At 42.8% G+C, this 21,739-nt stretch overlaps 1 long non-coding RNA gene and 1 pseudogene across 2 annotated transcripts; both read left to right on the forward strand.

Moving 5' to 3' along the window:
* The first annotated feature begins 1,331 nt into the window (after positions 1–1,331).
* On the forward strand, positions 1,332–4,059 carry LOC141022496 (pre-mRNA-processing factor 39-1-like; annotated as a pseudogene).
* A 3,116-nt stretch (positions 4,060–7,175) lies between these two features.
* Positions 7,176–9,404, forward strand: LOC120963801 (uncharacterized). Of its 2 annotated transcripts, none has more exons than XR_005755509.3 (3): positions 7,176–8,261; positions 8,418–8,516; positions 8,682–9,404. It is a non-coding gene; the product is annotated as an uncharacterized lncRNA (long non-coding RNA). The 2 variants fall into 2 exon arrangements; XR_005755508.3 differs by having other exon boundaries at positions 8,421–8,516.
* Positions 9,405–21,739: the final 12,335 nt, after the last annotated feature.

Genomic DNA, 21,739 nt, shown 5'->3' on the forward strand with positions numbered 1-21,739 from the left:
ATGTTACCATGCCAAGTTTCAACATTTTCAGAGTTCATTTTGTAGTGATTTTCAATTTCACGGTCATTTAGCTCTCTAAACAAATCGGTGAATGGATGAAAAATAGCAAATGATGTCAGAACGTGTTGGAAATTGACGACGTCGCTTTGAATGCTGCATACTGAACGCATAAAAGTCTGGAGTTCAAATAAGTTTAAAAAAATGAAGTGCCCGTGTAACACATGAGTTCTCGTCCGAAACCCTGATACTCCGAAAGATATTGTCTAGTTTGTACGCGAAGTGCGTCCAATTTTTGCCGTAACCCTCTCTACTCTCTTGCACATGCTATGTGGGTGAAATGATGATACCATGCCAAGTTTCAACATTTTCAGAGTTCATTTTGTAGTGATTTTCAATTTCACGGTCATTTAGCTCTCTAAACAAATCGGTGAATGAATGAAAAACAGCAAATGATGTCAGAATGTGTTGGAAATTGATGACGTTGCTTTGAATGCTGCATACTGAACGCAAAAAAAGTCTGGAGTTCAAATAAGTTTAAAAAAAATAAAGTGCCCGTGTAACACATGAGTTCTTGTCTGAAACCCTGATACTCCGAAAGAGATTGTCCAGTTTGTACACGAAGTGCGTCCAGTTTTTGCCGTAACCCTCTCTACTCTCTTACACATGCTATGTGGGTGAAGTGATGATATCATGCCAAGTTTCAACATTTTCAGAGTTCATTTTGTAGCGATTTTCAATTTCACGGTCATTTAGCTCTCTAAACAACTCGGTAAATAAATGAAAAACAATAAATGATGTCAGAACGTGTTGAAAATTGATGACGTCACTTTGAATGCTGCATACTGCACGCAAAAAAATGTTTAAAAAACATTGATTATACATGTGAGGGCGTAAACATGTAAAAATATACATAAAAAATACATTGATTATCAATGATCTTTTTGTGTACAATCTGAATTGTCAATATGAGTTCTGAACGGTTTAGAAACCGGTGAAGACTCGTATTGCGACCACAAATTCTACACATAGAGTTCAATAAAGACCAAGTGCTTGTGATAGTTTGAAAAGTAACATATTTAAGGTGGTAAAAACCCTTCTAGGGGAGCGAGGTGGGACTAAAAACAGCCTGCCACAACCTCTTTACTACCGGTTCATACCACAAACCGGTAATAAAGGGGCTGGCCGGGCTCCAGCCTCTTTAGTACCGGTTCGTGGCATGAACCGATACTAAAGGTTCGTTCCGAACCGGTACTAAAGATCTCCTCCCGCCTAGCCGTTGGAACCGGCACTAATGGACACATTAGTGCTGGCTCAAATTCAAACCGAGACTAATGTGTCTCACATTTGACCCTTTTTCTACTAGTGGACCCGTCCAGGCTCCCCCACCGTCGCCCTTGGACGCCGTGGAGGCGGGCCTGGGCAGCGACCCGGCCGAGGTTCTCCCACCGCCACCCCCGCATCTCCCGGGGGGTGCCCCTTACGACAGGGCGCGGACAGCCAGCGGATCCGCGTACGGGACCTCCGGCAAGGCAGCGGGCTACCAGGCCGCGGGGGCCACGGAGGACGGCGCCGCCGCCGTCGAGATGGCCGATCCCATGGTCCCCTAGCAGTCGTATGAGGATGGTAATGTTGCTGAGGCAGAAGCCTTCTCTATCTGGTTTCGTTGCCTACCTGCTACTTTGTTGCTAATAGGTTGTTACTTTCAGTGGAAGAGGCTAGGTTATGGGATGTTACCTTGGATTGCTTAGACGTCGATGCTTGGACCACACTTATTGAAGAGACAGAGAGGATTGCTGAGGTGAAATTGAAATTGTTGCCTTACCATACAGTGCATTGTTCTCCTTTTTGCAACTTGCTGTATGGATGTGTCATAATTTTCAGCAGCTTATCCTCTTTTTGTGCCCACATGTGTTACATATTCCTGTGGTCATATGCAATCGATCTGTATCTTGTGGACCACAAAGTTATGCCAATCTTTGTTATGCATGGATGGTCACTCGCTCCCTTGTTTTTGTTTAGCACATTTTCTTTCTACATTTCTCTGTCTTGTAGGATCCCAGTATATTTTCTTTTTGACTTCATGCGCCTTGTTCCCTGTAGTAGTTTCATCATTGTCATACTGTAGTCTTGTCAATCTGTCCTTATTCGTGTTTTAATGGACAACACTAGATATAAATTTGTTCTGATTGGTTAATAAATTAAAATGGATTTTTAATGATAAACAAATTTATGCTAATGGCATATTTTTGTGTATTCCTGATCAGAGCGACATATTAAAAATACAGAAAGTGTATGATGCATTCCGTGCGGAGTTCCCTCTGTGCTTTGGCTATTGGAAGAAATATGCAGATCATGAAGGCCGTCTAGATGGTGTCAATAAAGTTTTTGAGGTGTATGAACGGGCAGTTCTTGCAGTTACTTATCCAGTGGACATATGGTGTAATTATTGTCAGTTTGCGATCTCAACATACAATGACCCAGATGTCATCAGAAGGTAGCAATTGAATACCCAAACTATTCTGATGAAGTTTTTAACTTCTTTTTATGTCTTGAATTTTGTTAACTACTGCATTTTAGGCTGTATATATATATACATGAATACATGACGAGAAGTGATTTTACAATACTTAGTACCTGAACATGAATGCTTGATGAAATGCTTTATAATATAGCACTGTATTTTCGCAGTCGTTGTGATAGTGTAGGCCATGGAGATGTTGCATATATTCAAATTTTGGCTTAGGCAGTGTGTTCTTAGACTCCGTGCATGTCGGTTAGTTGTAATTACTAATCTCTCTCCATGAAGTACATAATCTGTTTGACCTTTTTCCTTTTGTAGCAGCTATAATCTGTACTCCCTTCATCTGGGTTTGTAGGGCTTGCACAGGCTTTTAGGTCTCAACATGCTATATGCCACCGAAAGTATGTCTAGAAACTTCATTCGAATACAAATCCAGTGATATGCTTTTGCTGGTATATACATATGTTTCGTTAGTCAAATTGTCGAGTTCGTAAAATATCCGCTCATGCCCTATAAACCTGGATAGAGGGAGTATAAGTATTTTCATAGCCAATATTAGTCATTTAGCGCGTTAACTAAGTGGCCAATTTGGAGATCACATGTTTGTGCTATACAAAGTACTGAAGTCTAGATCTTTCAAGAAAAATACAGTCCTCCTTCGTTGCAAATGTAGCTTTCACTGTTTGACCGCACAAGCCATCATTCATTTAGTGTTCCTGGAACTATCTAATGTTTCTTTTTCTGGGGATTGATTGTTTCATTCTTTCATCAGCAACTAAAACCACTGTTTTTTTTCCACAGACTGTTTAATCTGGGTTTGGCATATGTTGGAACAGATTATGGTTCCAATACTTTGTGGGATGAGTACATCAAGAATGAAGAATCACTTCAAGCATGGAGTCATCTAGCTGTGGTATACACAAGAATACTAGAGCACCCTATAAAACAGCTTGACCGGTACTTTAATTGGTGAGTCATTGACATTATTTATGCATTTAAGTACTTAAGTATGTTTTCTTGTCAGTTGCCACTTCTACTTGTATTATGACTTATCTACTATGTCATCCTAAAATAGTATAGTGTGCAGGCATCCCAAAATTTCGCTCCAGATGACTCATTTATTCCACTGAAAAACACTCGCTCTAAACAACATCACCATGAAATTGTTTGATCTGGCAAGTGTTGTGTGTTGTGTCGGCTCTGATTCAGTTGCAATTGAGTTTGTGTTGTTATCGCGGAAGAATATTGTTCTCACTTATGGTGACTAGATTAGTGAAATTATGATCAATGACTAGCAATTTATGCTAACTGACTGCTTACTTTGGGGAGTGTGGATGACTGCCATTTTCTATGTGCTTACTCTATGTAATCACTATAGAGTTTTTTTGCTTTCAACCAATACAAGGCTATGTGGAGAAAGTATGTAGAAATTCAAATGGAATTCCTGACACTATGTAAGTTTGGTTTCCCAAGTAATTGAAGAAATGCTCCAAGAATAAGGCCACCATCAATATATTTGTTCTTTTATGGGCAAAAGAGTCTGCACGTGCAATATCACTTTTTATTTGTTGAGAAGTTTCTTACCTTTGTGTTGGTCAATTATTTTTACGTAGATTTTGATAATATATTTTTAGCTAAGATGCATTAGATCATTGTAGTATAGTCGAATGGGATGTTCTAGATGAACATTTGTGTACTATTTGTGGCGAACATATCTCCAATTGTATTATTGGAAATTAAGGAAAACTTTGGCGTTTGCTACGTAGCCAAACACTAAAGAGGAATGTGGGGACACGCGCATGACTCACCCTCCCTCTAGGAAACAAGTCCACAACATTACAAGTCAAAAAGCGAGCGGGAGTATCGGGGCGTTATATGAACTTGATGCATGAGTAGATCGATGTACAGACTAGGTGCAGGACTAGCTCACAGAGGGCGACCATCATATCTAGCTTGACGCAATTATTATTTGAAGTTATAAACATTTTCTTGAGCTTTTCAATGAAAAGTGTGTCATGTGGTGGTTGACCTCATCACGTTGGAATTGATTGCGTTCCAACATGCTTTGATCAGGTAAACAGCACAAGCATCGTTGTAAGAGCTTAATGAAGGATAAGTGGCATCACGGGCGGGCTATCATGTTGACATAGATGTCATGTTAAAAATATAAGACATGGACGAAAGAAGCCTCATTGGGTTAGAGAGAGTTTTCTTTCTCCCGTTGCAACGCACGGGCATTTGTGCTATATAAAGTTAAGACACTTAGGCCCTGCTTGAATTGGGTGTAAGTTTTTAAACATGTAATTATTTTACAGGTGTAAATTACAAGTCACTTCTTGATTCCAGCCTGAAATTAAAACGACGGGAGGACGTCTGTACCCTAAAACCGGTCAGAAACGAGCTAAAACGCTAATCCAAGCAAGGTATAATAATTAAAAGTGAGTGAAATATTAGAAAGAAATATTTCTTAAGGGAGAAGATATTTGAAGCTCAGCGGTGCTTGCTGTCCATGAAGATATTCCTCAAATCTGGATGCCATGAGTGAGATGGTGGAGAGACGGAGGGATGAAGAATAAAGAGAGTGCGACAACGGTGCATCTCGCTCGCGTCCTGTTTCGCCCAGCACGACTGCTGGGAAGGGGGAGCACTACCCTCCGTTGTATCATCTATCTCGCAGTTCTGCGTACCCTAATCCTGATCCCCATCGAGTCCCGACGATAATGTCCAGGGAAGTGGTCTTGTTGGCGTGGAGGGTGTGCTCCTACTGCTGGCGGCAACGTGTCAACAAAGAGTGGCAAGCATTGTAAATACTTTACTTTCCGGCTATCATATTTTTAAAGTGAGAAAGCATAAATATGAATCAATGTTAATAGGGATTGCAAGATATAGGAATTAATATATGATCTATTTGAAACTGTTACAAGTATGCAAATGATGCACAATTACTTTTGCATCGAAGGAGTAGCCGATGATCTACCGGATCGACAAATGTTTAGATATTTTAATTATTTGTACACGAGGTTGTTAAATAACGACAACTTATTACACATAATTAAATTTTTTTAGAGAGAGTTGAAGAAGTAGGTTATATTGGTAGAGAAAAAGATAACAAGCTTTTGGAATACAATTGGATCTTCATAAAATGGATCCTTACGAGTCTTGCAACCAATTTAGTTGGAAAATCTTATTATTCACCGTGACAGGTAAACTCTTGAATATCACATGAACACTCAGATTTATTTTATACCCGTTGCAACGCACGGGCATTTTTGCTAGTCTCTCGCTAATAATAAAGTACGGAATGACTTTGTCAGGTTCACTGTCACAATACACTTTCTTCTCATGTCATAATACGCTTTTATGTTTTGTATAGACAAAATCATAATATAAACGAGGTGGTACTAATTTGGGGTAATCGAGCAAAATTACCGCAGTTGCCGTGAAACGGCTGTGAAACCGAAATCACTAATTAAGGAGTACTCGTTGCAAAGAACACTCCATCTTCCCAGGTCACGACAAGTGGCGCACATGCAGCGCGCCACTTGTCGCAACTAGGAGTTTTCCCTTTTTTCGTAGATTCGTTTATTCAAAATGTTTTATCTCTTAAACCGTACGTCCAAATCTCAAACCGTTTTCACCATTGGATTCCTTGCGTCGAGATCTTCAAAACTAGATCCCATGTTGATAGGTTTTGACGAACTTTTTTTCACGAAAAAACCGAACGAAAAAAACCGGATGAAAAAACCAAATTGGGAGCACGGTTTTTTTCCCTTTCCGAAAGAGGCACGCCCGTGCCTCTCGCGAAATCACAACCGTGCCTCTCGTGAAAGCAAAACCGTGACTCTCGCGGAAAGAAAAAAAACAAAAACGCGTTTTTTTTCTTTCCGAAAGAGGCACGCCCGCGACTCTCGCAAAACACAACCATGTCTCTGGCAAAAGCAAAACCGTGACTCTCGCGAAAGAAAAAAAAACAGAAAACGCGTATTTTTTTCCCTTTCCGAGAGGCACAGGCGTGACTCTCGCAAAAGCACAACCGTGTCTCTCGCGGAAGCAAAACCGTGACTCTCGCGAAAGGAAAAAAAAACAGAAAACGCGTTTTGTTTTTCCCTTTCCGAGAGGCACGGCCGTGACTCTCACAAAAGCACAACCGTGCCTCTCGCGGAAGTAGAACCGAAATAGAAAACGCGTTTTTTTTTCGTTTCCGAATGGCACGGTCGTGACTCTCGCTAGAGCACAACCGTGCCTCTCGCGGAAGAAAAAACGTGACTTTTCACGAAAGAAAAAAAAGTAAAAGCGTTTTTTCACGCAAATTTTTTTTGGTCGAAACGCTAAGGAAGACCGGGGGAAAACCAAAACGTCAAAAAAAACCGAGAAAAAACCATTTTAAAAACCGAAAACGCGTGCGAAAAAATAAAAATAACAAAATCTGAAGGGAGCGTCCAGAGCACGACACGTGGCGAATGGCTGAGAGCGCGCCAAGTGGCGCTGATCGTTGCGAGGCTCCCGGAGGAGCGCTCTTAACTAGTTGCTCCCCTGTGAAACGGCTCATCACGTCGCACACCTGGGCCTCAGCTAGCGCCTTCGCTTCCCTATCCCATAAGGACCCGCTTGGAGAGATTTTTTCCAAAAAGGTTCGACATGCGTCTCCCTCCCCCACAGGAGAACGCGAGACGACCAGAAGCTAGGGTTCTCTCCGCCGCCGCGCACAAACCCTCCGGTCCGGCAACCCTCGCGTCCCTCTCCTATCCCCAGTTGCCGTTGTAGTCCCCTGCCACCGGTACGGCGCGCGAGGGCGAGAGCCACGCGAAGCGCCAGGCCGGCGAAGGCGCGGGGGAGGAGGAAAAAGAGGAAGCGAGAGGGCGGCCGCGGCGGAAGGAGATGACCATCTGATGTCTCGGTGGGGTAGCCCAACCCACCACTCCTCCTGCGGCGACGACGGCAGAGAGCAGAAGACAATCTGACAACGCTGCCGCAGATGATGAAATTGGAGAAGCGGTCTTGGTGATAAGGCCGGTGGACTGAGGAACTACGGATGTGGTGGCGGAGGACGTAGAGACTACTCAGCCTTGGTCCAGAATTTTGGCAGATCACTCAGAGACGGGTGCATTCCTATCTCGTCCTTCTCGATTGAACTATTTGTCTGTCATCCCCTTCTCCGATTGAAGTACATCATGCTAGATACCACAGAGGTTAGTTGGTCTAACTATATTTACTAGCTATTTTAATCATGTTACAGAAGCCTCGCTGAACTCCCTTGGTGTTGGTTCTTCTTGAAGTAAAGAATTTACGTCTAGACTTGGCATAATTCAGTTCCTGGATGAAAAAAAGTTGCATGTCCTTTGAGTCTGAAAACCATACTGGGCCTTGGAGCATGATGCGGAAAATTGCAGGTATTTCCTGCACTTCCTGCACATGAAGGCGGATGATTTTTTTTGGATGCCACTATCGTCAGACACATCGTGTTTATCAGTGAGTAACTGGTACAAAGTTCAGATTATCAGTTTCCATTCGTGCTGATGGATGGATAGCTTCGTTGCAGTCGTCGGGAGAAATATCACCAATGGTAGGTAGGCTGAGGCGGACGCTAATACCAAGCGGTCAATGTAGGAAACCAACCCCGCCTCGTGCCATTCCCCATCTTTGTATTTGTGTTAGGCCCAACTCAAGGTAGAGGAGTAAGAGGAGGCCAGAAAGAATGAAGCTAGAAGGCAGAAGGCATTTGATCTGAAGGCATGGTTCAGTAAGTTGGACGAGCTGCTAACAAACTATTCTAAATTTCTACTTGAAAAAATGCATCAGATCGCAGAGTATGTTGGCGATGCTAACAAACTATTGAACAACTTTTTTCTTATTAGATCTTGGTTGTTGACATTGGTGGTGTTCTCTTTTGGTTCAGCAGAAAGTTGTTGAAGTGAAAGATGAAGAGGAATTTGTGGAGGAGCTGAAGACATGACGTGGAAGAAAGAAGAAAGCAAACCCTAAACATTATAATGATGTGAGTTCAGATTTCATATGTTGTCTTCCCTGCTTCATGAATATGATAGTGTGGTTGGCTTCCAGATTATGCATAGGCCTTTATTTGTCATATACTATCAATGCACTGTAGTTTGATGTGTAGTCTGTATTAACTGCTGAACTGACATTCCTTGCATAATTATAGGGAGACTGTTTGATATCTTGTTGTTTCAAGAAATTCTGATTAAGCGCTCAACCCGTGACCGAGTACTGCCCTGCCTAGACACACGTCCAGGATGCGGAAGATGCGGCGCTTGCTGGAAAGCTGGTCAAGTAGGCCCCCACTTTGTGTTTTAGCAGATTGATCCTGCACATCACACTAACTGCTAGAAATAAGTGGACTCAGAACAATTTGCAATCATCAGTTGGATATTTGATGACTACAATATATGATGTTTTCTATATTGAGTTTGTATATTCGATCTCACCACTGTTTAGCTTCCTTCTGAGATCCAATTTATATTTTTCAGTTTTCACACTAGAGTGATTATTTATATGTATTACTGTAGAGACACGGGAATCTAGATTGTTCTTTCCCATGAACCCTAAACTTCAGTTAAATGTATTCTCTGTAATTAAAACATCGTTGTCTTTTTCCTGGATTGTACTAATTTTCAGGTTTCGGTGTCTGAATCTTCAATACAAAACAGAGTCTGAAAGTATATGCCATTTAGAGGAGTAATTCCGCCAACATAAACTTTTTCTTTTGTCCCTCAAATATTCCAGTTTTCTTCTACAGTTGAATGTGTTGTTGGTAGCTTTCCTTCATAGAGTTTTGATAGCAACTACCAGAATATACCGTTATAAAATCCATAACTATTTATAGCCACAATAGTAAATTCCACCAAGAGCTCAGGCGAGCAGACTATCACCGGGTCACATATCCTCATATTTTCATTGGATATTTCTCTCAATTTAACTAAGAAGAAAACATACATCTGCTGAGTATTTCAATTGTGTAAAATAATAAGATTAGTGGGAAGCTTAGAAATTCTGCTTCTGTTGCCTTTGTGCATTCATGTCATTTTGACACTTTCATCATGGATAATTTGTGCCCATCTGTTTGGTGAAATAATGTGTTTTGATGTACAAGTGACTAAAAATGGTTAATGCTTTTTGCTTGAGCAATGAGAAGTCAAGAAGCTTACCGACAAGGATCAAAAGAAAACATCAGTCATGCCTAATTGTGAAGAAGAGTAAGCCAATAGAGCTATTTGGGTTGTATAAGAAGAATACCGACCAGTGCAGGTTGAGGCTAGACAATTGTTGCTTAACTGGGTTCAAGTTAGCTCAATTGTTCTGACAAGCTTTTGTTGTTTTCCTCTGGTGTTTATTCTTGAGACATTTTATATAAATATAAATAGCATACAAGCAATCCCATTGATGAGATAGTTCACTTGGTAAACAATGCAATGTAAGGACATATTTGAGGTTCTAGATAATTTTTTAGGGTCATATATTGTATGTTGTCAGTGAGATGCAACTAGATGGGAAAGATAAGCTTTGCATGGAAATGCCATTACTTTGCACATGCCTCTTAATTTAACGCATGAGCAATCATTTTGTGTAAATAATTAAATATACATTTCGTCAGTATTCAAAATTGTCATTAAAATTCCATTCAACGCATGATACGTCTCCAACGTATCAATAATTTTTGATTGTTTCATGCTATTATATTATCTGTTATGGATGTTTAATGGGCTTTACTATGCACTTTTATACTATTTTTGGGACTAACCTATTAACCCAGAGCCCAGTGTCAGTTCCTGTTTTTTCCCTTGTTTCAGTGTTTCACAGAAAAAGAATATCAAACGGAGTCCAAACGGAATGAAACCTTCGGGAGAGTTATTTTTGGAACGGAAGCAATCCAGGAGACTTGGAGTGTACGTAAGGGAAGCAACGAGGAAGCCACGAGGCAGGGGCGCGCCCACCCCCGGGGCGCGCCCTCCACCCTCGTGGGCCCCTCGTGGCTCCCCTGACCGACTTCTTTCGCCTATATATATCCATATACCCTAAAAACTTCGGGGAACATAATAGATCGGGAGTTCCGCCGCCGCAAGCCTCTGTAGCCACCAAAAACCAATCGGGACCCTGTTCCGGCACCCTGCCGGAGGGGGGATCCCTCGCCGGTGGCCATCTTCATCATCCCAGCGATCTCCATGACGAGGAGGGAGTAGTTCACCCTCGGGGCTGAGGGTATGTACCAGTAGCTATGTGTTTGATCTCTCTCTCTCTCGTGTTCTTGATTCGACACGATCTTGATGTATCACGAGCTTTGCTATTATAGTTGGATCTTATGATGTTTCTCCCCCTGTACTCTCTTGTAATGGATTGAGTTTTCCCTTTGAAGTTATCTTATCGGATTGAGTCTTTAAGGATTTGAGAACACTTGATGTATGTCTTGTGTGGGATACCCGTGGTGACAATGGGGTATTCTATTGATCCACTTGATGTATGTTTTGGTGATCAACTTGCGGGTTCCGTGACCTTGGGAATCTATGCATAGGGGTTGGCACACGTTTTCATCTTGACTCTCTGGGAGAAACTTTGGGGCACTCTTTGAAGTTCTATGTGTTGGTTGAATAGATGAATCTGAGATTGTGTGATGCATATCGCATAATCATGCCCAGGGATACTTGAGGTGACATTGGAGTATCTAGGTGACATTAGGGTTTTGATTGATTTGTGTCTTAAGGTGTTATTCTAGTAGGAACTCTTGAATAGATCGATCCGAAAGAATAACTTTGAGGTGGTTTTGTACCCTACCATAATCTCTTCGTTAGTTTTCCGCTATTAGTGACTTTGGAGTGACTCTTTATTGCATGATGAGGGATTGTTATATGATCAAACTATGTTATTATTGTTGAGAGAACTTGCACTAGTGAAAGTATGAACCCTAGGCCTTATTTCCTAGCATTGCAATACCGTTTATGCTCACCTTTACCACTTGTTACCTTGCTGTTTTTATATTTTCAGATTATAGATACTCATATCTATCATCCATATTGCACTTGTATCACCATCTCTTCGCCGAACTAGTGCACCTATACAATTTACCATTGTATTGGGTGTGTTGGGGACACAAGAGACTCTTTGTTATTTGGTTGCAGGGTTGCTTGAGAGAGACCATCTTCATCCTACGCCTCCCACGGATTGATAAACCTTAGGTCATCCACTTGAGGGAAATTTGCTACTGTCCTACAAACCTCTGCACTTGGAGGCCCAACAACGTCTACAAGAAGAAGGTTGTGTAGTAGATATCAAGCTCTTTTCTGGCGCCGTTGTCGGGGAGGTGAGTGCTTGAAGGTATATCTTTAGATCTTGCAATCGAATCTTTTTGTTTCTTGTTTTATCACTAGTTTAGTTTATAAAAGAAAACTACAAAAAAATTTGGAATTGAGGGTAACTCCTATGCTTCATCTTTTTAATATCTTTCATGGAAATAAGGATTCTGATAATTGTGCTCAATTGCTAGAGGAAGAATGCATTAAAATGTTTGGCACTAAATCTTTGAATGATGAGCATGATTGCAATGTTGTTAGTATGAATTCTTTGAATACCCATGATGCTAATGATATGCAAAGCCACAAGCTTGGGGATGCTATGTTTGAAGAAGATATGTTTAGTCCCCCACGTTTTGATGAGAAAATTTATTATGATGAAAGCATGCCTCCTATTTATGATGATTATTGTGATGACACGTATGCTATAAAGAATAAAGATAACCATGAAACTTTTCATCATGATTTTAATTTTCAATTGGATTATGCTTCACATGATAGTTATTTTGTTGAGTTTGCTCCCACTACTATTGATGAGAATAAATTTGCTTATGTGGAGAGTAGTAAAATATATATGCTTGTGCATCATGAAAATAATGCTTTATGTGCTGGTTATATTGTTGAATTCATTCATGATGCTACTGAAAATTATTATGAGGGAGGAATATATGCTTGTAGGAATTGCAATAATATCAAGTTTCCTCTCTATGTGCTTAACGTTTTGAAGTTATGCTTGTTTTGCCTTCCTATGCTAGTTGATTATTGTTCCCATAAGTTGTTTGCTCACAAAATCCCTATGCATAGGAAGTGGGTTAGACTTAAATGTGCTAGTCATATTCTTCATGATGCTCTCTTTATGTTTCAATTCTTATCTTTTATGTGAGCATCATTGAAATCATCATGCCTAGCTAGGGGCGTTAAACGTTAGCGCTTGTTGGGAGGCAACCCAATTTTATTTTAGTTTCTTGCTTTTTGCTTCTGTTTAGTAATAAATAATTTGTTTAGTCTCTGGTTATATGTGTTTTTATATTTTTAATTAGTGTTTGTGCCAAGTAGAACCGTTGGGAAGACATGGGTAAAGTTTATATGATCATGCTGTAAAAAACAGAAACTTTAGCGCTCACGAGAATAGCTGCCATTTTTTATCAGAGAGTGATTTTTAGTTGATTCTTTTTGCACCTGATCACTAGACAAATTCCTCACGTCCACAAATTTATTTCAGAATTTTTGGAGTTCCAGAAGTATACGTTTGATACAGATTACTACAGACTGTTCTGTTTTTGACATATTCTGTTTTCTATGTGTTGTTTGCTTATTTTGATGAATCTATGAGTAGTATCGGAGGGTATGAATCATAGAGAAGTTGTAATACATTAGATATTACACCAATATGAATTTAGAATGAGTTCACAACAGTACCTAAGTGGTGATTTATTTTCTTATACTAACGGAGCTTACGAGTTTTCTGTTGAGTTTTGTGTTGTGAAGTTTTCAAGTTTCGGGTAAAGATTCGATGGACTATGGAATAAGGAGTGGAAAGAGACTAAGCTTGGGGATGCCCAAGGCACCCCAAGGTAATATTCAAGGACAACCAAGAACCTAAGCTTGGGGATGCCCCGGATGGCGTCCCCTCTTTCGTCTTCGTCTATCGGTAACTTCACTTGGAGCTATATTTTTATTCACCACATGATATGTGTTTTGCTTGGAGCGTTATTTCCTTTTATTTTGTTTTGCTTGCTGTTTGAATAAAATATCAAGATCTGAAATTATTAAATGGGAGAGTCTTCAAATAGCCAAATAATTATTCAACTACTCATTGATCTTCACTTATATCTTTTGAGCTAGTTAAAATTTGCTCTAGTGCTTCACTTATATCTTTTAGAGCATGGTGGTGGTTTTATTTTGTAGAAATTATTGATCTCTCATGCTTCACTTATATTATTTTGAGAGTCTTAAACAACATGGTAATTTGCTTTAATTGTGAAATTAGTCCCAATATGATAGTCATCCAAGATGGGTGTAATAAAAACTTCCACATAAAGTGCATTGAATACTATGAGAAGTTTGATACTTGATGATTGTTTTGAGATATGAAGATAGTCATATTAAAGTTGTGCTAGTTGAGTAATTATGGAATTGAGAAATACTTGTGTTAGAGTTTGTAAGTCCCGTAGCATGCATGTATGGTGACCGTTGTGTAACAAATTTGAAGCATGAGATGTTATTTGAGTGTCTTCCTTATGAGTGGTGGTCGGGGATGAGCGATGGTCTTTTCCTACCAATCTATCCCTCTAGGAGCATACGCGTAATACTTTGTTTTTGATGACTTGTAGATTTTTGTAATAAGTATGTGAGTTCTTTATGACTAATGTTGAGTCCATGGATTATACGCACACTCACCCTTACATCATTGCTAGCCTCTTCGGTACCGTGCATTGCCCTTTCTCACCTTGAGAGTTGGTGCAAACTTCGCCGGTGCATCCAAACCCCGTGATACGATACGCTCTATCACACATAAACCTCCTTATATCTTCCTCAAGAAAGCCACCATACCTACCTATCATGGCATTTCCATAGCCATTCCGAGATATATTGCCATGCAACTTACCACCGTTTGTTTAGTATGACACGTTTCGTCATTGTCATATTGCTATGCATGATCATGTAGTTGACATCGTATTTGTGGCAAAGCCACCATTCATAATTCTTTCATACATGTCACTCTTGATTCATTGCATCCCGGTACACCGTCGGAGGCATTCATATAGAGTCATATCTTGTTCTAGTATCGAGTTGTAATCATTGAGTTGTAAATAGTTAGAAGTGTGATCATCATCATTAATAGAGCATTGTCCCAAAAAAAAGGCCAAATAAAAAAAAGGCCCAAAAAAAAGAAAGGCAAAAAAAGGGCCCAAAAAAAAAAGGGACAATGCTACTATCCTTTTTCCACACTTGTGCTTCAAAGTAGCACCATGTTCTTTATAGTAGAAAGTCTTTTGTTTTGTCACTTTCATATACTACTGGGAATTTTCATTATAGAACTTGGCTTGTATATTCCAACAATGGGCTTCCTCAAATGCCCTAGGTCTTCATGAGTAAGCAAGTTGGATGCACACCCACTTAGTTTCTTTTGTTGGGCTTTCATACATTTATAGCTCTAGTGCATCCGTTGCATGGCAATCCCTACTCCTCGCATTAACACACTAGTAGAAAAAGGGCCATTTGTCCCGGTTCGTAAGGGCCTTTTGTCCTGGTTTAGGAACCGGGACTAAAAGGTCGTTACTAATGCCCTAGGCCTTTAGTCCCGGTTCTTACACGAACCGGGACAGATGGGCATCCACGTGGCCGCTGCGGCCAGCCCAGGCAGGAGGGCCTTTGGTCCCGGTTGGTGACACCAACCGGGACCAAAAGGCATCCACGCGTCAGCATTTCAGGGGCTGGGGTTTTTGTTTTTTTGAGGGGGGGGGGGTTAGGGGGTTTTGGGGGTTAATTTAGGTGTTTCATATATTGTGTTAGCTAGCTAATTAATAGAGAGAAGTGTCCTCTCTTATCTCCGTGCTTGGTCGATGCTACGTACTATACGTATAGAGAGGACTCGACACGCTAGCTAGTAAGCAAATGAAGGAAACAGAAGATCATCCATACATTTAGAGAGGACTTAGATTGAACTGAGGCAACATGTGGTGCATGTCGAAAGTAATACTAATCCTAACTTGATCAAGTTTGGATTGTTCTACTTTCGACATGCACCACATGCATGTTGCCTTCACTTCACTTCAATCCATGCTCATTTCACCCACATATATATAATAACTCTTCATGCTTGCATCATGCATAATCATAATAACAAGTCCTACTAATCATCATCATACAACTTCTACTCGTTATTAATAACAAGTCATACGATCATCATCCTGATAGTCATCGAACCAACCCTACTTAATTGTTCTTAGCACATGATCATCAGTATTAGGCAGGACCTAAATACCCTATTTAAGGTAAAATAGCATAAAACAATATAGACCCTGACTCTCCATTATGGAATTGTTCTTCATTGCTCAGAAGCAATTAAACCTTATGCTCGCCGACTGACTGTTTATTTTTGCAGAAATCTTGTGAGCTTGGAGCTTGTTATACTGAGCTGGAAAAGAAGCAGATCCAGCTTGACCTTGACCTGAAGCATGCTCAAGAGAACTTGTAGAAGGCCAGAGACGAAGCAACTGGTATGTTCGGTGAGAACTTTGTCGACTGTCTTTCGTCCTGTCTTCCCATTCCTTGTTCTGACCCGACTATCATTTCTTGTAGAGAAAATGAAGGAGGCTCTGGAGAAGAAGGATCGTGACCTTGCCAAGGCGCAGAAGGCAGCTCTAGAGAAGACAAAACTTGCTGAGGAGAAACTGGCTTCGGTCGGCAAGCTGGAGGAAGAGAACGCCAAGTTGAAGATTGCTCTCGATGAAGCCAACAAGGAATCAACCCGACTGAAGAGAACGCCAAGTTGAAGATTGCCCTGACTGATAAAACTAGTAACCTGGCGCAGAGGAGGAACGAGCTGGAGACTTATCTGGGAGGGCTCGCCCAAAAGCTGTCCCTTATGCTTGAAGGTATTTCTTTTCTGATTGTTTTGCCGTTGTTGATTCGACATGTCACCGTCAACTCACTTCCCGCTTTTGCACACAGAGTTCTGCCAGAATTTTGAGGAGGAGACCGGGCGGATCGAAACGAACTTGGATCCCATCAACCTCCCAATCAAGGATGAAGCTGCCATGAACGTACTCCGACTGGAATCTCGTCTTGCGAGCGTCACTGATTACATTGCTCGACCGAAAGTGGCGGTTTCACGAGTCGACACTACACTCTGGCCCAAAACCACACTTCGGAACGACTTGGAATCTCTGATGACTCGACTCAACCAGATTCCAGATCGAGTGTTGGAATGGAAGAAGTCCTCTGCCCGTTGTGGTGCTGACGTGGCTCTGTCCCTAGTTCAAGTCCACTGCAAGGAAGTCAAGGAACAGAAGCTCGCAGCGCTCAAGGTTGCCAATACAAAAAGGCTCAACTTTCAATCCTTCCTGGAGACTTTCATCGACGCAGCCACTCGGATCGCAGATGGGATCGACTTGGGTGAGTTCGTCGAGCCTTCCAGTCCTCCTCCCGAGGAGTGAAAAACTTTATATCATGCTTAAATTTGCCTCGGAATGCCGAGTGGTCTTGTAACCGTTAAACTCTTTCGGGCTTGGTGCTTGAGTACTTTATCCGTGGTCTGGAACCCTTAGAATTTATCCGAACTTAGTTTATCTCTGAATATGCTTGTGTTTTGTTCTTGGAGTGGAAATTGTTCTTCACTCGGATAATTTTTAAACTTGAGATGCAACTCTGAAGAGAAAGTTCCAGTCGACCTGCACCTCGTCGTCTTCTGGATGGAGCGCGCATTGTATTTATGGCGCAGCTCTGAGGAGAAGGTCGCAGTCGACCTGCACCTCGTCATCCTTGTGGGTCAGGATGGAGCGCACATTGTATTTATGGCGCAACTTCGAGGAGAAGGTCGCTGTCGACCTGCACCTCGTCGTCCTTGCGGATCGGGATGGAGCGAGAAGATCGGATCTTACTCGGACCGTGTTTTATCCTTAGGCGAGTACTAGACTGCAGCTAAGCCTCCGAGTGAGAGGCTGACTCTACAGTCGGTAGGATTTTTAAAACTTAGGCGAGTACTGGACTGTAGCTAAGCCTCCGACTGGGAGGGTTGCTCACCACTCGGTAGGATTTTCATAACTTAGGCGAGTACTGGACTGCAGCTAAGCCTCCGAGTGGGAGGGTTGCTCGCCACTCGGTAGGATTTTCATAACTTAGGCGAGTACTGGACTGCAGCTAAGGCTCCGACTGGGAGGGTTGCTCACCACTCGGTAGGATTTTCATAACTTAGGCGAGTACTAGACTCCAGCTAAGCCCCCGAGTGGGAGGGTTGCTCACCACTCGGTAGGATTTTCATAACTTAGGCAAGTACTGGACTGCAGCTAAGCCCCCGAGTGGGAGGGTTGCTCACCACTCGGTAGGATTTTCATAACTTAGGCGAGTACTAGACTGCAGCTAAGCCTCCGAGTGAGAGACTTGCTCACCACTCGGTAGGATTTTGTAAAACTTAGGCGAAACGGATTCGTGACTAAGCACCCGAGTGAGAGGCTTGCTCACCACTCGGTAGGATTTTGTAAACTTAGGCGAAACGGATTCGCGGCTAAGTCACCCACTGGGGGATTTCAGACATAAATATAAGCAATGACAATCATTTTGAAAGACCAAAAAGCTCTTGTCTTTGATAAAAAAAACTACAAAGGTATCTCTTATTACATCTCAGCAGACTGAGTACTCAAGTATAAAAGGGGCGGAGCAACTCCGCATTCCAAGCTCGTGGCTCGTCTTTCTTGTGTTCGACATTGTAAAGGTGGTACGCCCCGTTGTGGAGCACTCTGGTGACAATGAAGGGGCCTTCCCAGGCAGGAGCAAGCTTGTGTGGTTTCTGCTGGTCCACTCGGAGAACCAAATCTCCCTCTTGAAATGCCCGACCCCTCACGTTTTTGGCGTGGAATCGACGCAGGTCTTGCTGATAGATGGTCGACCGGATTAGGGCCATCTCTCTTTCCTCTTCCAGGAGATCAACTGCATCCTGCCGTGCCTGTTCTGCTTCATCTTCTGAGAAAAGCTCGACACGGGGTGCATTGTGGAGCAAGTCACTCGGAAGTACAGCTTCAGCTCCATAAACCAAGAAGAATGGAGTTCGGCTAGTCGACCGATTGGGAGTCGTCCTCAGTCCCCACAGCACTGATGGGAGTTCATCGACCCAGGCCCCTGCTGCATGTATGAGATCACGCATCAGTCGGGGTTTCAACCCTTTGAGAATCAATCCGTTTGCTCTTTCAGCTTGTTCATTCGACTGGGGGTGGGCGACTGAAGCATAGTCGACTCAAGTACCTTGGGAAGAACAGAAGGTTCTGAACTCATCAGAATCGAAGTTCGATCCATTGTCAGTGATGATGCTGTGCGGAACACCATATTTGAATGTTAACTCTCTGATGAAGCTGACAGCAGTACTGGCTTCAAGGTTTTTGATGGGCTTGGCTTCAATCCATTTGGTGAACTTGTCGATTGCTACAAGCACATGAGTAAAGCCGCTTCTACCAGTCCTCAGAGGTCCAACCATATCCAATCCCCAGACCGCAAAAGGCCAGACAAGCGGAATGGTCTTCAAGGCTGATGCGAGCTTGTGAGACATGTTGGAGTAAAACTGACAACCTTCACATTTGTCGACTATTTCTTTTGCCATCTCATTTGCTCGTGGCCAATAAAAACCTGCTCGGTATGCTTTGGCCACAATGGTCCGAGAGGACGCATGGTGACCACAGGTCCCCGAGTGGATATCATTGAGGATCACTCGACCTTCTTCTGGTGTTATGCATTTCTGGCAGACTCCAGTCGCACTCTCTCTGAACAACTGTCCTCTTATCACTGTAAAGGCTTTGGATCGACGGACGATCTACCGAGCCACTTCTTCATCCTCTGGGAGTTCCTTTCTAAGAATGTACGCAATATAAGGTACTGTCCAGCCAGGAGTGATGACCAAAACCTCCATGATCAAATCGACCATGGCGGGGACTTCAACTTCAGTCAGATCCGTGGCACTCTTCGGTTGCGGGGGCTCTTCAGTGAAGGGATCTTCTTGTACTGAAGGTGAATGAATATGTTCCAGGAACACATTGCTGGGGATGGTTCCCCTCTTGGAACCTATCTTTGCCAGATCATCGGCCGCTTGATTTTTCAGTCAGGGTATGTGATGGAGCTCTAACCCCTCAAACTTCTTTTCTAACTTTCTTACTACATTACAATAACCAGTCATAGCTGGGCTTCTGACGTCCCACTCTTTCATCACTTGATTGACCACTAAATCCGAGTCGCCATAGACCATGAGGCGACGGACGCCGAGTGAAATGGCCATACGCAACCCATACAGAAGTGCTTCATATTCAGCGTCATTGTTAGAGGAGTCAAAGTGAATCTGGAGAACATAGTTGAGTTTGTCCCCTCGGGGGGATACTAATACCACCCCAGCACCGGAACCATTCAACATCTTGGAGCCATCAAAGAACATGGTCCAGTGCTCCGAGTGAACTTGAGTCGGCAATTGCTGTTCAATCCACTCAGCTACGAAATCTGCTATTGCTTGGGACTTGATAGCTTTCTTTGCCTCAAACTCGATACCTAAGGGAAGGAGTTCAATCGCCCACTTTGCCACTTGACCAGTTGCATCTCTATTATTCAGGATCTCTGACAGTGGTGCGTCGCTGACGACTGTAATGGATTGATCAGAGAAATAGTGAGCAACCTTCTTCGTGGTCATGTATATCCCATAAACGAGCTTCTGATAATGTGGATATCTTTGCTTTGACTGGGTCAGAACTTCGGAGACATAGTACACTGGGCACTGAATCTTATAGGCTTTTCCTTCTTCTTCCCGGTCGACCATGAGCATAGTGCTGACAACTTGTCCAGTGGCTGCAATATAAAGCAGTAAAGGCTCTTTGCGGATTGGGGCAGCGAGCACCGGCTGGGTGGAAAGCAGGGCTTTGAGCTCTGCAAACGCCGCGTCAGCTTCAGGAGTCCACTCGAACTTATCAGACTTCTTCATCAGTCGGTAAAGAGGCAATGCCTTTTCACCGAGGCGAGAAATGAATCGACTCAAGGCGGTCAAACATCCAGTAAGCTTTTGGACATCATGTACACGCACAGGGCGTTTCATCCGGAGTATAACACCAACTTTCTCTGGGTTAGCGTCGATCCCTCGTTCGGAAAAGAGGAAGCCGAGTAACTTTCCGCCAGGAACTCCAAATGTGCATTTTGATGGATTAAGCTTGATATCATACCTTCTGAGGTTGGCAAAGGTTTCCGCAAGGTCAGCCAGCAGGTCGGAACCCTTTCGTGACTTGACCACAATGTCATCCATGTATGCTTCCACATTCCGACTGATTTGAGTGAGCAGACACTTCTGAATCATCCTCATGAATGTGGCTCTAGCGTTCTTCAGGCCGAATGGCATGGTGAAATAACAGAAGCATCAATGGAGTAATGAAAGCCGTTTTTATCTCATCGGGCCCATACAGTCGGATCTGATGGTACCCGGAATAGGCATCTAGAAAAGACAATCTCTCACACCCCGCAGTCGAGTCGACGATTTGGTCGATGCGGGGGAGAGGAAAATGATCTTTCGGGCAGGCCCGATTGATATGCTTGAAGTCAATGCACATGCGAAGTGAATCGTCCTTCTTGGGGACCATGACAACATTGGCGAGCCACTCGGAGTGGTAGATTTCTCGGATGAACTCAGCCGCCAGGAGCCGAGCCACCTCCTCACCAATTGCTTTCCTCTTCTTTACGGCGGACCGTCGAAGATGTTCTTTGACTGGTTTTATTTTCGGGTCGACTCGCAAACGGTGCTCAGCCAGTCTCCTGGGTACACCCGGCATGTCAGAAGGTTTCCATGCAAAGATGTCCCAGTTCTCACGGAGGAACCGGATGAGCGCTTCTTTCTATTTGCTGTCGAGTGTAGTTGAGATGTGAGTAGGAGCAGCATCAGGATCGGTCGGGTGAATATGAATCGACTTGGTTTCACGGACGACTGAAATGCAGAGTCAGTTGCAGGCTTCTTGGATCGCAACAAATCACTCGGATCTGCATTTTTCCGGTATTCTTGCATTTCAACTGCTGCCATTTGTGCATCGGCGATTTTTGAGCCCTTCTGGAAGCACTCTTCTGCCTTCTGCCGATTGCTAGTGACAGTGATCACTCCTCTGGGACCAGGCATTTTCAACTTGAGGTACACGTAACACGGTCGAGCCATGAAACGTGCATAAGCAGGCCTACCCAGAATAGCATG

The sequence above is a fragment of the Aegilops tauschii genome, chromosome 5 (genome assembly GCF_002575655.3).
Source record: "Aegilops tauschii subsp. strangulata cultivar AL8/78 chromosome 5, Aet v6.0, whole genome shotgun sequence".
Classification (NCBI taxonomy): Eukaryota; Viridiplantae; Streptophyta; class Magnoliopsida; order Poales; family Poaceae; genus Aegilops; species Aegilops tauschii.